The sequence below is a fragment of the Erinaceus europaeus genome, chromosome 4 (assembly GCF_950295315.1).
Source record: "Erinaceus europaeus chromosome 4, mEriEur2.1, whole genome shotgun sequence".
Taxonomy (NCBI): domain Eukaryota; kingdom Metazoa; phylum Chordata; class Mammalia; order Eulipotyphla; family Erinaceidae; genus Erinaceus; species Erinaceus europaeus.
Window position 1 is genome coordinate 70,250,647 of NC_080165.1, and position 16,920 is coordinate 70,267,566.

General features: G+C 36.2%; 2 protein-coding genes and 1 non-coding gene across 6 annotated transcripts in view; 1 reads left to right on the top strand and 2 right to left on the bottom strand.

Annotated features, from left to right (window-relative positions):
- Positions 1-16,920, bottom strand: part of SUPT3H (SPT3 homolog, SAGA and STAGA complex component) — a 442,460-nt gene that overhangs the window by 404,268 nt on the left and 21,272 nt on the right. The gene's annotated exons all lie outside the window — the stretch shown is intronic.
- Positions 1-16,920, top strand: part of LOC132538101 (runt-related transcription factor 2-like) — a 44,424-nt gene that overhangs the window by 9,431 nt on the left and 18,073 nt on the right. The gene's annotated exons all lie outside the window — the stretch shown is intronic.
- On the bottom strand, positions 3,655-3,761 carry LOC132538409 (U6 spliceosomal RNA). Its single transcript, XR_009549777.1, has one exon. It is a non-coding gene; the product is annotated as a U6 spliceosomal RNA (small nuclear RNA).

Here is a 16,920-nt window from a genome sequence, read left to right on the forward strand (position 1 = left end):
ATGAGTTTACTTTTATTTGCCTCATACACTATTAAAGATTTAAATATTAAGTAACTCTAATTAGGAAACCTTTGGCACCACTGTAAGTAAAAAAAAAAAAAAAATTTTAAATATTGTGGAAAATTGTGCATTTAAATAAATTAAAATGTTGAGAAATAAAATGACTGACTTGACAATGATGTCACATCTACAAATTTTAACAGAACCTAAATACTCCTTTCATACTCTAGTTACACATTAATCATGAAACCTACACAAACATATCAAACTTAAAGAATTTAGTCTTTATTAAATAAACTAAGTTCTGCTCTACATTCTGAGAGTTTACACAGAAAGTTCTGTGTTGCCTATCTTCCCTCTAGCTTTCTGCAAGTGGTACTTTTTAATGGCTTCTGCAGCTAATGCCTGCATTAGTTAGGTTTGCCAAATAATAATTCACACTATTATGCTTCCTCACATTATGGTTCATCATTTGTTAACCTGAGTCTCAACTCTAAAGAAGTTATACTTTCACTACAAACTATTTTCCTAAAAAGGCAAACAGCTTTTGAGTTTTTCCAGATGTATCACCAAGAAAAAGGAAAAGGAAAAGAAAAAGAAAAAGAAAAAGAAAAAGAAAAAGAAAAAGAAAAAGAAAAAGAAAAAAAAAAGGTCTTGGGCAAATTCTCAAAGAAGTCTAAAATGATTACTAAAAACACAGTAAACTGGAGTCACTTCTTATTTCAATGAGTGTAACATTTAATTAAGAGTTAAAAGCACTATAATTCAAAATTTTAAAAAAAGAAACTTACAGTAGATAACAAAGTGAGTTCAGGTAGGTATCAACAGATAAAATGACCAAGTATATTTCATTGTGAGTCAAGATGCTACTAAGCCAGAACTTTCTGAAGGTTAGTTGCTGAATACACACACACACACCAAAAAAAAAAAAAAAACTATGCTCTTTTAAAAACAAAAATTAGCTTATTTCTTATTTGGTGTGATATAAATTTGGATTTGGCTTCACTGCTTTCATCTAGTCATCAATTTTTTATAAAACATTCCAACATTCTTGCAATTATGCTAAACTAAAAAAATATAATAATTCATTGTACCCTACTTCTCCAGAGGAGGGTTGGGACTCCATCCAGGCAAGGGAGGAGTGCAGGGAACATCTAAGCGGGTCCATATTCATGTACAACACTAAACATGACTTCTTTTTTTAAAAAATGACTTATTTAAATGTGTCCCTAGCACTTTGTTTGCATTTCTCAAGATTCAGATGCTCCTGTGAAAATAAATTAGTATGAATTTCGTGAACGATGTACTAAAGAGTATATAATAAAACATAAACGATATAATAACAAAAATGTTAGTAGGGAGCAGGGCAGTGGTGCACCCAGTTAAACGCACATATTATCAAGCACAACGACCTGGTTTGAGCCTCCACTCCCCACCTGCAGGGAGTCTGCTTTATGAGCAGTGAAGCAGGTCTGCAAGTGTCTTTCTATTCCTCTATCTCCCCTTCCTCTCACAATTTCTCTGTCCTAATAAAATTTATAAGTTAGTGAATACATTTTATGTTTAAAAAACTATCTAGGTTTCTATTTTACTTTTTTGAAGCATTTTTTTAGTATTTGGTAGGACAGAGAGAAATTGAGAAGGGAATGATAAGGAGAGAGGATGAGAGACACCTGCAGCACTGCTTCACAACTGATGAAGCAGATGGGGACTGGGAGCTTGAATATGGGTCTTAGTGCATGGCAAGGTGTGCACTCAACCAGTTGTATCGATGCCTCTGTCTAGTTCCTATTCTTATGAGTATTCAGAGGAGATGTCACAGACAATTGATAAATGTTCTTAAAAGACCTTTTTCATAAATATTTCAAAATCGTTCAGCGTTCACTAAGACTTCTTAGACTTGATCTGAAGGTTGAAAAAAGAAAATGAAGAATGAGCACATACATGACACTAAAGGATTCCCAGTACTTGTAGCCCAGTGGTATCCAAACCTAGCAGATAAATAGGAGCTGCAGCAATAACTTACAAGGTAGCGATAAGCTTTGTCATCCTGCAGCACAGGCTTAAGTCCCAGTACTACATGGGAATGCCACAACATTAGATGATTCAGTAATGTCCTCTGTCTCTCTCTCTATCCCCTCCCCCTTCTTCTCCCCCTCCCCCTCCTCCTACTCTATCAAAATATAATGAATAATGTCCAGGTAGCAGTGAATTAATACATTCTTGAGACTCTGGCCAGCAAAAATAAACACTTAATAAATAAAATAAAGGATGTAATGACTGTTAAATCACCTAAGGAATAGATACAGGAAAGAATGAGAGAAAAGAGGGCCTTAACATTATTTTAAACAAAGCTATCTACATAAATTCATTACATCTGAGAGCCAATGTTTAACATACCTGCAGGATAAAGAAAAGATACACAAAATTTATAAATCACCAAATTGAATCTATCCTATAAATTATTATTGACAGACAATCTTTAATGCTGGGAAAGACAGTCCAGCGGCAGTACACCAGACCTGCATCCCTGAAGCCCCAGATTCAATCCCCAGCACCCCATGTGCTACAGTTGAGCAGTGCTCTCATTTCTTTATTGCTGTCTCTCTCATTAAAATAAATATTATTGAGAAAATAGTATTAGAAAAAGCATTAAAATTTCAGTCTGATACCCTCCTTTATTAGACAGTAATCAATGACTGTATTTCCAATAACCAATATTAAAAAAAAATAAAGTGAAAAAGCATAGACAATTCAGTCAGATGAATAAAGTAAAAAAAGCAGTATTTTTATCCCCTGCACCACCATATGCCAGAGCTGAGCAGTGTGCTCTGATGTAAAAAATAAAAGTAAAAAATTGAATTAAAATTTTTAAAAATCAGTATTTTATTTTAGGTTCAAATAGTTATTCTCAGTATATAATCAATTCTTTTGAAATTTAGTATTTTATGGATAAGTAATATTTTTAATAGTAACTACTAAATGCCATCAAAATGAATGAAAATTAAATACTGTACTCAGGGAAACGAAACATTTCAACATTTAAATTCATTAACTATGAGGTTTGTATTTACCATATTGAGAAAATATTTAATAGATGAGCCTAACAAATTTCTATGACTTTTATAGAGCATATGCCAATTGAAACTATACTTTGTGTTTATATTAGTTTTTTCTTTCTTCACTGCTAATTGTGCCAGGCATTATGCTAAGCCCCGTATTAATACTATTTCCTAATATATGATGGTAAGGAAATTGAAAGTTAGGTAATAAAACCTGTCCAAAGTCACATAGCTAAAGAGCCGGGACACAAACCCAATTTTCCCCATATTTATGACCTTACCTAATGTTATGCATAGCCTTGATGAAGTTCCTTCTGAGCCCTCAATTTCATCTATATAGCTGTTACTTCTCAGAGATGATTAATGTAAAGCTATTACTTTGGCAAAATAAAAAGAGAGGCAATCTTTCGGTCTCAAAATTATTTCCAAGTATACACTTAAGAACAGTGATCAGTGAGAACCACAAATTAACAAAAAAGAAAGCTTAGACATATACCTAGAGATGAGACTTGGGCCAGGTTTGACCAGAAAATAAAAGATAAAAGCAATTATATTTGTCAGTCATTACAGTCAATAATCTTGGTTTTTTTTTTTTAATATGGAACGCTTCACGAATTTGCGTGTCATCCTTACGCAGGGGCCATGCTAATCTTCTCTGTATTGTTCCAATTCTAATATATGTGCTGCCGAAGCAAGCACAGTCAATAATCTTATTCACTATCCACACATTACGGTTACAGTGTATACTTCCATGTAACCTGAAAATACCATTTTAGGAACTACTAATTACACATAGATTGAACAGAGGGAGTTATAATCCCTGTTTACAAAATTAATGATGATTTCAACTAAGGGCTTTGGTGTCAAAGTAAAATGTGAAGTCAAATATTTTCTATAAATTGTTCATATCATTCTTTTTACAGTGGAATCACTAAAGAAAAGGTTCAGGGGCCAGGTGGTGGCGCACCTGGTTGAGTACACATGTTACACTGTGCTAGGACCTGTGTTCGAGCCCCTGGTCCCCACCTGAAGGAGGAAAGTTTCACAAGTGGTGAAGCAAGGCTGCAGGTGTCTCTCTGTCTCTCTGTCAATTTCTGGCCATCTCTACTATCCAATAAGCAAATAAAGATAATAAAAAAATTAAATAAGAAAAGAAAAGGTTCATATGCCCACACTTATGCTAAGGAACTAAGCAATCTTAATCTCTAGTTCATCATTTCTAACCACAGCACTACAACTACACCATCCTATGTACTTACGTATCTCTAACTGAATTCTTACATACTTTTTATGTTCCCAAAGACACAAAGAAGACATTTTCTTTGTCTACCAAAAAGATAGTGCACACAATTCTAGAAAGTAAATCTTTGACGTGTACTATTCATTTAGTTCCATCCATAACAATTTCGTCATTATTCAAGAGTTCTTGGAGAAATCACAAAAGAACTCTGCCACATTTCTAATAGAAAGCAGATACAGTTATGAATCCACTGAGGAAAGATGCCTTCACAAGAAACCATAATTGGCAGGAAGTGAACTAGGTATTTTGGCAAATAATAAAAAACTGAGATGAAAAAGCTATTTAAGTACCTAGAAGTGTCATCAAATTTTTCCAATCATTCTGCATCCATACTTCTTTTAATTTTTTCATTTATTTTGGATAGAGAGAGAGAGAAATTGAGAGGGAAGAGGAAAGAGATACCTGCAATACTGCTTCACTGCTTATGAAGCTTACTTACTTATTTTAATATATATATTAATGATCAAACCAACAACTTTAAATTTTCTTTTAAAAAATTTTTTTTAATCTTTATTTATTTGCTAGATAGATACAGTCAGAAATTGAGAGGAAAGGGGGTGACAGAGAGGGAGGGAGTCAGAGAGACACCCGCAGCACTGCTTCACCACTTGTGAAGCTTTCCCCCTGCAGGTAGGGGCCAGGGGCTCGAACCTGGGTCCTTGCGCACTGTAACATGTGCGCTCAACCAGGTGTACCACCACCTTGCCCCAACTTTAAAATTTCTAAACTTAATTCATATGCTAGTATAAAATCATAAATATTTAAAAGAAAAAAGAAACGTGAATTGGTACTCTATCTGGTAATATAAACTGGAAGCTAGAAAAAGATTTGGTTAGAAATAAAAGCTGACAGGGGCCATAAGGTATTCACAACTGGTTGAGCCCACATGTTATAATGCACAAGGAACCAGGTTCAAGTCCCTAATCTCCTTCTGCAGAGAGAAAGTTTCAGGAGTGGTGAGACACTGTTGTAGGTGTCTTCTATCTTTGTCCTTTTTTTTTTTTTATCTATCCCTATTGATTTCTCTATCTAATAAATAGTTAATAAAATAATTTTAAAAAAATATTAAAAGGATTTCTTTAAAGCTGAAAAAATAATTCAATGGCTTTAGTTAAACTTCACAAATGTTCACACATATTTTATCAACAGTTACCCAAAAATGATAATGAACAAAAGGATTTTTGTATAACCAAAACAGTCAACCAATAAGGCAAAGAATAAACTAAAAAATATGGTTATTTGACAGTCACTAATTTAGCAGAAAAAAAAAATCTGGATGTGAAAAATAAGTGTAAATTGAAAAGATACTACAAGAATCTAGCAGAGAAATGAAATGATAATAAATGTGCAGCCTATGTGAAAATGAACTTGTAGCCTAAGTGGGAAAATTGACGGTGTCAGAATTAAGAAAATACAGAGAAAAGGTAAACTTAGAGTGTTGTCATAGGAATACAAGTTTTGATAAGGAAAAAGCACAATGTACAATGAAATGTTTATTTTCATGTGTCTTTTGATAGAGGATGAGAGACAAAAAGTTAGAGAAAGAAAGGGTAAGAAAAGCAGAGAAGCACTGCTGGTGAAGCTTCCTTCCCCCTGCTGGTGGGGACCAGAGGCTTGAACCCTGGTCTTCATGAATAGTAACATGTGTGCTCTACCATGTCAACCATCACCCAGTCCCAAAATTTCAATTTTCTGTTTCTTTACCTGAGAATTCAAAAGCACAGTCATGATGCTTATGTTACAGTAGAATTGTGAAGGATTTTTATGTGTCAATTTTTCAACTAAAAAACACATACTACAATTTTTAATGTATTTGACAATATGCCCTATTGTTTAAAAAGTTTACTTTTCCTGAACCTATATTACAAATTTGCTATCAGAAAGAATGTTGAGTTTATTGTTGATGCTCTAATTGTAGGACAGAAAACAAATTACTATGATTAGAAACTATTTTACATGAGGTTAGTTCCACAAACCCACAAATGTCATGGAAAGAGAACCCTGATAAAAACTTGACAGGATAGGTTTAGTGTTCTTTAAAAGTGAAATCCAAGTTATACCAGGAATTATAGAACCTTAAAGAAGCTACTTAATCACCCTAAGGCTCTATTTCATCATCTGTGAAAGTCTTAGTCCCTACTGTGAAATTTTTCTTTGAAAATTTAGTAAAACTCTGGGGTGGGTGGGTGGATGGGGAGAATACAGATCCATGAAAGATGATGAATGACATAGTGGGGGTTGTATTGTTAAATGGGAATCTGGGGAATGTTATGCATGTACAAACTATTGTATTTACTGTTGAATGTAAAGCACTAATTCCCCAATAAAGAAATAAATTATAAAAAAAAAAAAAGAAAATTAAGTAAAATGACATATGCACAGTTGTTATATCCTACTAGAGTACCCATTCATTGGGGAAACTGACGATCCTTCCTAGCTGACTGAATCCACATGGATCCCAGTCACTTTCAAAGCCATTTAACTGACTACGGAAGAAGGGCAAACGCTAGAAGAAGAAAAAAATAATTGCAGCTATTAGATACAATCAGTTTTCCAATCGTTAAATCCTTGTGTCTAAATTTGATGATACAATACTATATATACTGAACTACATACTACATTTCCATTATATGAGCATGACATGAAAGCTTGAATAAAAATGCAAAACTGAGGGGCTGGCAGAGCGCAATGAGTACAGCACACATGTTGCCGTGAACAAGGACCCAAATTTGAGCCTAGGTCACCACATGAAAGAGAAGGAGCTCAATGAGCATGGAACAGTGCAACAATCTCTTTCCCTTCTCTCCCTCTCCATCACTCACACTTTACCTAGATGCAAAAAGAAAGAAAGGAAGGAAGGAAGGAAGGAAGGAAGGAAGGAAGGAAGGAAGGAAGGGAGGGAGGGAGGGAGGGAGGGAGGGAGGGAGGGAGGGAGGGAGGGAGGGAGGAAGGAAGGAAGAGAGAAAGGGGGAAAAAAAGAAATAAAGACGTATAAGTCATGACCAGAGTCTGTATTTTTACAAGAATCCCAAGAAGGATAAATTTAAAGAAAAGCTATATGAAGCAATGTTCAACTAAAGAAATATGCAACATTTCTGTATCTCTGTTACAAAGTTGTCTGTTTGGCTGGTTTTTTACTGAATGAAGAGCATTTGGTAGTTTACTCCCAATTCCTAACGATGAGTGGCCTTTATGAAACGAGTAAGATTTACTCTAATTCCACATCTAAAAAACAATGAATCTACAGAAAACACTCATTAATTAGCCCCTTGTTTTTATTCCCACTCTACTGGGGTAGGGGTGTTAATGGCTTATAATATAGTTGTCAACACACAGGTACAAACTCTCACCTTCCCATACATAGTGTCTATAAGACAGTCTCTCCCGCTACCTAAGTTATTTTCCATTAGTGCACTTCTCAGCTCTAGACAATGGTGGCCAATGTGTCCACAATAATTTAAAATTAAACAGGGTTTTTATGGAGTGTAAGTCTTTCTTCTAAACCAAACAACAAATTCAGAAATTTGAGACAATTTGCAAAGTGTTAAACTGCACAACTATATTTTTAAAATACTTATTCATTTATTTATTTTGGATAGAGACAGAAATTTAGAGGAAAGGGGAAAGAAGGAGAAAGATAGTGATATATCTATAGCACTGCTTTACCACTCATGAAGTTTCCCTGCTGCAGGTGGGGACTAACAGACTGAACATTCCTTGAACACTGTAAGGCTGCACAGCTGTATTAACTGGCTATTGGTCTATTTTAAGCCATCCTATCAATCACGTCTTACCATAAACTTGTCAAATGCCTTACTGTAGTTTTAAAGCACTGCATCTATTCTATGGTCTTACGATAGTTATTTATCTATCAGAATTGACACAGCACTGTGTTTATGAGTAAAACTACCTGGCATCAAGTACTCATCATGAATGGAGATTCATAAACAACGCCTTGAAAAAAAAAAAAGCTCATTCTTGGAAGCTAAGGAACAGCTCACCTGGCAAGGCACATACCTTGCCAAGCACACAGCTCAAGGTCAAATCCTGCCACCACACAGAAGTGCCACGACATCAGGGGAAGCTCCGGTGCTGTGCTATCTTTCCATCTCTCTTATCTCTCTTGATTTACATTAAGAGAAATGAAAGAAATCCTCCCAAGAGTGGTAAAATTGTGCATGAGTGAGGTGTAGCACTGCAAAAATATTCAGTCCAGAAATCACAGAAGAGACCTCAAGCTGACAGTTCTTCAGAGTTCATTTTGCTAGTAATTCCACTTCTTTGCTATTTTATAATTGTTTACTATTAAATATTTTATTATCATGGTGAATATTCTTATCTTTAATCCCATGACTATTGAGAGAATGAAAACAGAAAATAGGAGGCAGACAGTGGTGTCCCCGTTTAAGCGTACATATTACCATGCACTGACAAGTTTCCGTAGTGTAGTGGTTATCATGTTCGCCTCACACATATTACCATGCACAAGAACCAGGGTTCGAGCCCCTGCTCCCCACCTTCAGGGGGATGGTTAACAGTCGGTGCAGCAGGTCCGCAGGTGTCCTTCATTCTCTCTCCCTCATTATGTCCCCATTCTCAATTTTTCTTTGTCCTATTCAATACATATATATATGATAGGAAAAAAATGACTGCCAGGAGTGGTGGGTTTGTAGTGCCAGCACTGAGCCCCAGAAATAACCCTTGTAGCATTAACGGAAAAAAAGAAAGAAAAAAAAAGAAAGAAAGAAAGAAAACAGAAAGCACTTGCATGATTATGCAATGTTGTCTAGCCACACTGTAAATCAAATTTCCTAACTTCAAAAAATAAATGATGGTATAAAGTAGAAAAAAAGGGAGGATCTGCTAGAATCAGCAGTCTGAGAAGATGGGAGTATGAGAGCTAGAGCTTCTCAACATTGAGCCCCTCCCTAGGGATTCCGTACACATCTTTCAACAGAACTTCCAACTTGCTTTAGACAGCTGGAAACCCCTCATTTACTTGACCTGTACTTCCTCATACATACATGCTTACTGTTGTTCTCCAACCTTACAATAAACATGTCCGTGGGTGCCTATTCATGCACTACCTGCGTGATTCTTTTAATTCACCTCCTTAGATTCCAAACTTCCAATGGAGAGTCGACCAGTAGTTCCCTTTAGATAACACTTAAACTAACAACATAACCAAATAAGCACTTTTGAACACTTCATCGCTTCATGACATACTTCATGAACAAAAACGTAAGAACCTGCAGAAAAATACACCTCTCAATTTTTAAAATAAGAACAGAGGGGGGGGAAAAAGCAGATTAGTTCAACTTTTTGGGTAAGGAAATGGTGTATGAATCAGCATTCTTCACTGGGAAGGTTTAGATATAAGAAACTTGAATGTGAAAGGTGAGTTTGGCTTTAACAAGAAAAGAGAGACTATACAGAGGATGGAGAAAGGGAGACCATTAAAAATAAAGACTGTGGAAGCTGGTGGCATACCTGGCTGAGCACATACATTACCATGCCCAAGGCCCTGGGTTCCAGCCCCTGATCCCTGACTACCGGAGGCACTCTTCAGGAGTTGTCTATCTTTCTCCTTCTCTATCTCCCCCTCTCTATTTAATTTACCTCTATCCTGTCAAATAAAATAGAAAGGGAAAAAAAGCGGATCCAGGTGGTGGCACACCTGGTTAAGTGCTCACATTATAGTGCACAAGGGCCAGGGTTCAAGCCCCCAGTCCCCACCTGCAGGGGAAAAGCTTCACAAGTGGTGAAGCAGGGCTGCAGGTGTCTCTCTGTCTCTCTCCCTCTCTCCTCTCCATTTCTCTCAGTCTCTATCCAATAATACATAAATAAATAAATAAATAAATAAATAAATATCTTTAAGAAAGAAAGAAAAAAAGGAAAATGGTTGTCAGGAGCAGTAGATTACTAGTGCTGGCACCTGAGCACCAGAAATAACCCTGGTGGCAACAAAACATTAATTAATTACTTAATTATTGTGATAGGTGAAGGCTCAGATGTAATAAACAGAGAATAATAAAATATGTAGAAATAGAGAGGTTGTAAACCATCTGGAGTGTGAGACTATTTGTAAGTAAGTTTAGTAAACATCATGCACTATTCTCTAAAACACAGTTCATTTTTTTCTAAGTTTAGAAATGTCTTCATTAAGTCCATTTACTCATATCCAGTATCTATTTGATTAAGGCACTCAAATGTTATGTGTACTCCTAAAGACATATACATTAGAATATACATATTTAATGAAAATGTAATCATATCCTGTGTAATGATTTAACATAATATGATTTAACTCACATGAGAAACCTAAGAGATGGGATTGTTACTTGAATTTATAAACAGTAAAAACTTTAAAGCAGTATTAAGGTGTCTACCTTCCTCTCTCTCTCTCTCTCTCTCTCTCTCTCTCTGTCTTCCCCTTCTCTCTCCATTTCTCTCCTATCCAACAATGACAACATCAATAACTACAACAATAAAAACAAGGGCAACAAAAAGGAAAATAAATAAATATTTTTTTTAAAAAAAGAAGAAAAATAGGGATGACCAAAATAAAACAATTGAGCTGACAAAATAGCTTACTTGGATAATCTGCTCATTTTATCATGGGCATGACCCAAATTTGAAACCAGCCACCTATACTCTGATGGAAGCTTATGGCACTGTGGTATCTTTACGTCTATCTCTATCTCTGTCTCTGTCTTTGTCTGAAAAAATAAGCCCGGAGAGGCAAAGCCCAAGTGATGACAAAACAAACACACAGAGCAATAACTGGAATTTCTAATGCAAACATTTAACAACATGCCTCTTTTAATAGCCTCTATTTTGAAGCCTTCTGACCTCTTCACAAACTTTAGCAACTCCCCTGGAGATTGTCCTAAGGTATACTACCCCACTATAAACACAACTTTTCCTATTTTTTTTTTTTATTAAATTCGGCACCTATTAGGCAACTAATAGGTACCAGGTACTGTAAAACAGGAGAATTAAAACAGTTCCTGCACTCATGAAATTTACAGCAGGCAACAGCATCAGAAAAGTACATCGAACTCTATAGTTCAGTAAAATAAAGACTTTTATAACAATGTAATACAAGGTACCAAGGTACACAGAAACACAACTAACAGGACTGCATAGGCCAGGGAAGTCTTGCTATAGGTTGAGATGTCCACCCGCTGAGATGTGCAGCCATTTTTTCTAGTTTAAGTTACATTTTCTACTAATCCAGATCTCCTCTTCTTCCTACTGTATTTAATAATTTTAATTGATCTATTTTCATGTGTGCATGAGTGAGAAAGAGATATCAGTGTGACAGGACTCTGGCATATATTGTGCAAGGATCAAAGCAGACCCTTACAATGCAAGGTGTATGTTCTACCTGCAGAACCAGTAGCCTCCAAAAAGAAAGAAAATATAAAACTTCAGCAAATAAATGTACTGATGTAGACAGCAAATTTAGACTATTCAGCATCTCTATGGTGCCCAAGGTGCCCACAATATTTAAATAGATTGTGAATACCTGGTACTTATTATAAAACTTCAGTCTTTGAAAAGAAATTAATAATCGTAAAGGTCAGAGGTATAGCTCAGCAGTAAGTGTGCAGGAGTTGCTCCTGGAAGGTTTCAGGTTCAATCCTTGTGCTATTAATTAACTCAAAGCTGAGTGATAAACTGGTCAAAAAAAAAAAAAGGATTAGGGGATAGGGCTTAGAAGGCACAGTAAGGAAGTATATACCCTGAATATGTGGAGCCCCAATTCACTTCCCAGCAACAAGAGAGTGGATATGGCACAACAAATGGAGAATTCCAAAGAAAAGCGGGAGTAGTACTTTGATATCCCTCCCTCCCATCTCCACCTCTAACACCCTCATTTGGAAAAAAAATTCAAAAATTAAAGTAAATAAATTATATACGATGTTCCCTTTCTAGCTATAATGATGCATCTTCTACTGTCCAAATATTATTGATCAAAAGGAGGTCTATTTGATGTGGCTAGAAGAATATCTCACCTGGTAGAAAGCAGTACCTGCATGCCTTGAGAGCCCACATTAGATCCCCAACAGCACATGGCCCATGGTGATATTCTAGCCTCTTTTATATGAATCCTCATCTCATGTGACATGAACAAAAATTAAATCTTAAAAAATATTTTTAAAAAATCCATTTGATCACTTAAATTAGCTTCTCAAATACTTATAAATTGCATACATTATATTGCATGGTGGTCCTGTATATAATTCCTTTACTCAAAATACAAACTTATGGACATCTATCGAAAAAATTTAAACTAAGGGTCAGGGATAGCTCATCCAGTATGGCACACACCTTCCAGGTGTGAGGTCCTGAGTTCAAGCCCCAACTCACACAGGAGCACCAGAGATGACACTAGTGGGGCTCCATGAATATTGAAGTGGCACTGCGGTTTGTTTCTTCTCTCATCTCCCCTCCCCCCTTGTTTCTCACGTCCAGGAGAGAAACAGTGAAAAAAGAGAGAGAGAGAGACTGGGTTTATTTCCCATGACTGTTTCCAATCATGTTCACAATTCAAACACAAGACAATACCCACATAAGTCTTAAACTGAGGTAATAATTTGGCTGAATTTTACATACAGCAGGCACAGCACAATTGTACATTCAAGTTAAGTATTGAATTCAAGCAAGTATTCAAGCAAACATTGAAGAAAACTAAGGTGTTGTTCAGAGTCTAATCATATACTAGTTAGCCAACTCACTCATTAATCAGTTTCTATCCCATGTTGTTTCAAATAAGCTTTCTAAATATAAAACTTCATTCGTCAACTTTAAAAGTGAAATGAAGTGTACAGGAATCTGAATATATAACAAAAAGCATAAAAATGAAAATGAAACTGCTTAATATGTGCACTTAAAATTGTTTTGGAACTTAAATGATTTCTTTAAAAAATCATCTAGAATAATGAAAACAGAAAAAGAAATAAAATGTTTTAAAATGAAAAGTTATGCAGATGACCTGTAATAATAAAATATTAAAACTTATTAAGAAGCTCTAATAACTAAAGTAATGCAGTACTAGCAAATAAATAGACAATTCAATGGAACAAAGCAGAAAGCTCAAAAATAATGATTTACTATCTGATAAAAGTAGCATTTTAATTCCAAGGGAAATAGAAAGCTTATATAATTTGTGGTAATAAGATCATTTATCAAATCACTTTGAGGTAAAACTGTTTTAACTCTAGGTTCTCACTGACACTATATTACAAAATAATCGTTGAAACAAAATAAAAGCTTGAAATGAAAGAAACAAAACTACAGTATATATAAAACCTGACAGAAGAACTTTCTGTCAAAGTGCAAACAATAAAGAAAAGGGGTCAGGCAGTAGTGCAGCAGGTTAAGCGCACATGGTGCAAAGCACAAGGACCGGTTTAGGGATCCCGGTTCAAGCCCCGGCTCCCCACCTGCAAGGGAGCCGCTTCACAGGCAGTGAAGCAGGTCTGCAGGTGTCTTTCTCTTCCCCTCTTTGTCCTATCCAACAACAACAACAATAATAACCACAACAAGGCTAAAACAACAAGGGCAACAAAAGGGGGAAAAAATGGCCTCCAGGAGCAGTGGACTCATGGTGCAGGTACCCAGCCCCAGCAATAACCCTGGAGGCAAAAAAAAAAAAAAGTAAGAAAGGTTGGGAGATAGCTCTCACAGTAGACAGTGCACCTTACCCACTGGATTCAAGTATTACCAGACACAGCAACATCACAGCACCAACAGATGTTCCATGGAGAGTGGAGTGTGGTGGGGTGGAACGGAGCAGAGCGGAGTGTGTCTCTCCCCACATATACATATTTTCAGTAAATTCCTACGCTTTATGAGTGGTGGAACAGTGCTGCAAATATCTCTCCATTTTGTGTGTGTGTTTGTGTGTGCGCACCTGACTGTCTCTCTCTTCTCTATCAAAAGGAAAAGGGGGGAATATCAGACTGTAAGCAGCTTAGTAGTAAAGTATATGAAAAAGACCCTTAGTTTAATCATCAATTTGTCTTTAAAATTCCAAATAAAATCACTTCACAAAAAATACAAGAATAAGTCTACCTATATATCTAAGTATAACTTAAATATCCGTAATTGAAACTATTAATAGTGATAAATTACAAAAGTAGGGGGGCTGAGCAGTAGCGCAGCGGGTTAAGCACACATGGCGCAAAGCACAAGGACCATTGTGAGATCTGGGTTTGAACCCTCGGCTCCCCACCTGCAGGGGGGTCGCTTCACAAGCGGTGAAGCAGGTCTGCAGGTGTCTTTCTGTTCCCCTCTCTGTCTTCCCCTCCTCTCTCCATTTCTCCTTCACTCCATTTCTAATTGTCTCTATCAAATAATAAAATAAAATAAATATTTCAAAAAAAAAATTTTAATTACAAAAGTAGGATAGACATTTAAATATTCAACAATAATGTGGCCATGATTATACCAAAACTTACAAAGTATCACAAATGTATGCACAATCAATATATACATCAACAATTTATATGAAAAAATATGCGGCCAGTTGGTGGCGCACCTGGTTAAGGGCACACATTACAGTGCGTAATGTCCCGGGTTCAAGCCTAGATTAGTGTTTGATACTGCTATAGATTCAAATCTATAAAAATAATTCCTAGTGGTATTTTCTGCCCAAAAACAGTAACAGTAAAGTCTATCAAGGCTCTAACAGAACAACAGTCTGTCAGTCCTATCTTTAAATAATAGATTACGACAATTTCATTTAAACTTGACGCTTTAGTTTCTCTCACTGAAGTAATTCCCTGGAATTGAGATCACAGTAATGCTACTCACAGAGCAATGGTCCAAGATGGAAAAAAAAAAAAAAAAAAACCTCATTACGGGTGAATGAGTGGGGAAGACAGTATAGTAGAGAAGTGAAAAACAACAATATAAACAGGCTTAGCAGACTATGGAATTTAGAACTGCAGAGTTCACATCCTACAACACAGAATACTAAGTCCGCACTTTATCATCTGAAATCACATAAGAGAGCAAACATATACTGTCTCTAATGTTTTATTATTGAAAAATCAGAAAACCTTAAACTAACAGAAAATTCTGGAGAAAAATTTTGACCCAATTTTCCTGGTGTGTGAAGCAATTCATATGAGGAAAAAAAAAATACCTTCAGACTATACATGATAAATCTAACTACTAGGTACTTATTTCTGCCAAAGGTATAGCCAACAATAACTTTTGTATTCTCGATGCAGCTTATGCATAATAAAGATGCCTGGAGGGAAAAAAAAAAAAACCCTTAAAGTCTCTAGATAAAAACTAGTAGCTTTTCCCATATATTCAGAAACAGCTGGGAGTCAGGCCATAGTGCGGCCATAGTGTGGCTCAAAGCGCAAGGACCTGCTAAAGGATCCCAGTTCGAGCCCCCAGCTCCCCACCTGCAGGGGAGTCGATTCATAATCCATAAAGCAGGTCTGCAGGTGTCTGTCTTTCTCTCCCCCTCTCTGTCTTCCCCTACTCTCTCCATTTCTCTGTGTCCTATCCAACAACGACAACAATAATAACTACAACAACAATAAAACAACAAGGGCAACAAGAGGGAAAATAAATAAACAAAAATAAATTAAAAAGAAGTTAAAAGGGAGTCCGGCTGTAGCACAGCGGGTTAAGCGCAGGTGGCGCAAAGCACAAGGACCGGCATAAGGATCCCGGTTCGAACCCCGGCTCCGCACCTGCAGGGGAGTCGCTTCACAAGCGGTGAAGCAGGTCTGCAGGTGTCTATCTTTCTCTCCTCCTCTCTGTCTTCCCCTCCTCTCTCCATTTCTCTCTGTCCTATCCAACAACGACAACAACAATAATAACTATAACAATAAAACAACAAGGGCAACAAAAGGGAATAAATAAATAAAATAAATATTTAAAAAAAAAAAAAAAAAAGCCAAGAAGCCGGAGCTGCTGAGAACACAGTGATAGGCTGAATTCAGCCTTCTTTGGTTGCTTCAGTTTTCTTAGGTGGCCTGAGATAAGGAACTACCTTCTCCATATAGACAGATGCTTCTAGTGATCCTCTCAATATAAAGTATATATTCAGCTTTACTGATTCCATGGTCTTTGTCATGAAAACCCAATTCTATTATATAGCATGAAAGTTATGATAGATGATAAATAAGTGAATGAGTGCAGCAATTGTTCCACAAATTTTTTTTTTTTATTGCCACCAGGGTTATCCCTGGAGCTTGGCCAATAAGATCTTATTTTCAAAAACAAGATGGCTTCAAACACTATGGCTATAGTTTGCTGACCTCTGCCATAGAGTATATTTTTTGTTGGTTTTGTTGTTTTATACTAAGTAGCAGATATACTGTTGATAAATATCACACAGTTTGAGATAGGATATCTAGAATTTGCATGAAATTATTTCATTTTTTTATAGTTGTTGTGGTTATTATTATTATTGTTATTGATACCATTGTTGTTGGATAGGGCAGATAGAAATTGAGAGAGATGGGGAAGACAGAGAAGAGGAGAGAAAGACACCTACCTACAGACCTGCTTCACGGCTCGTGA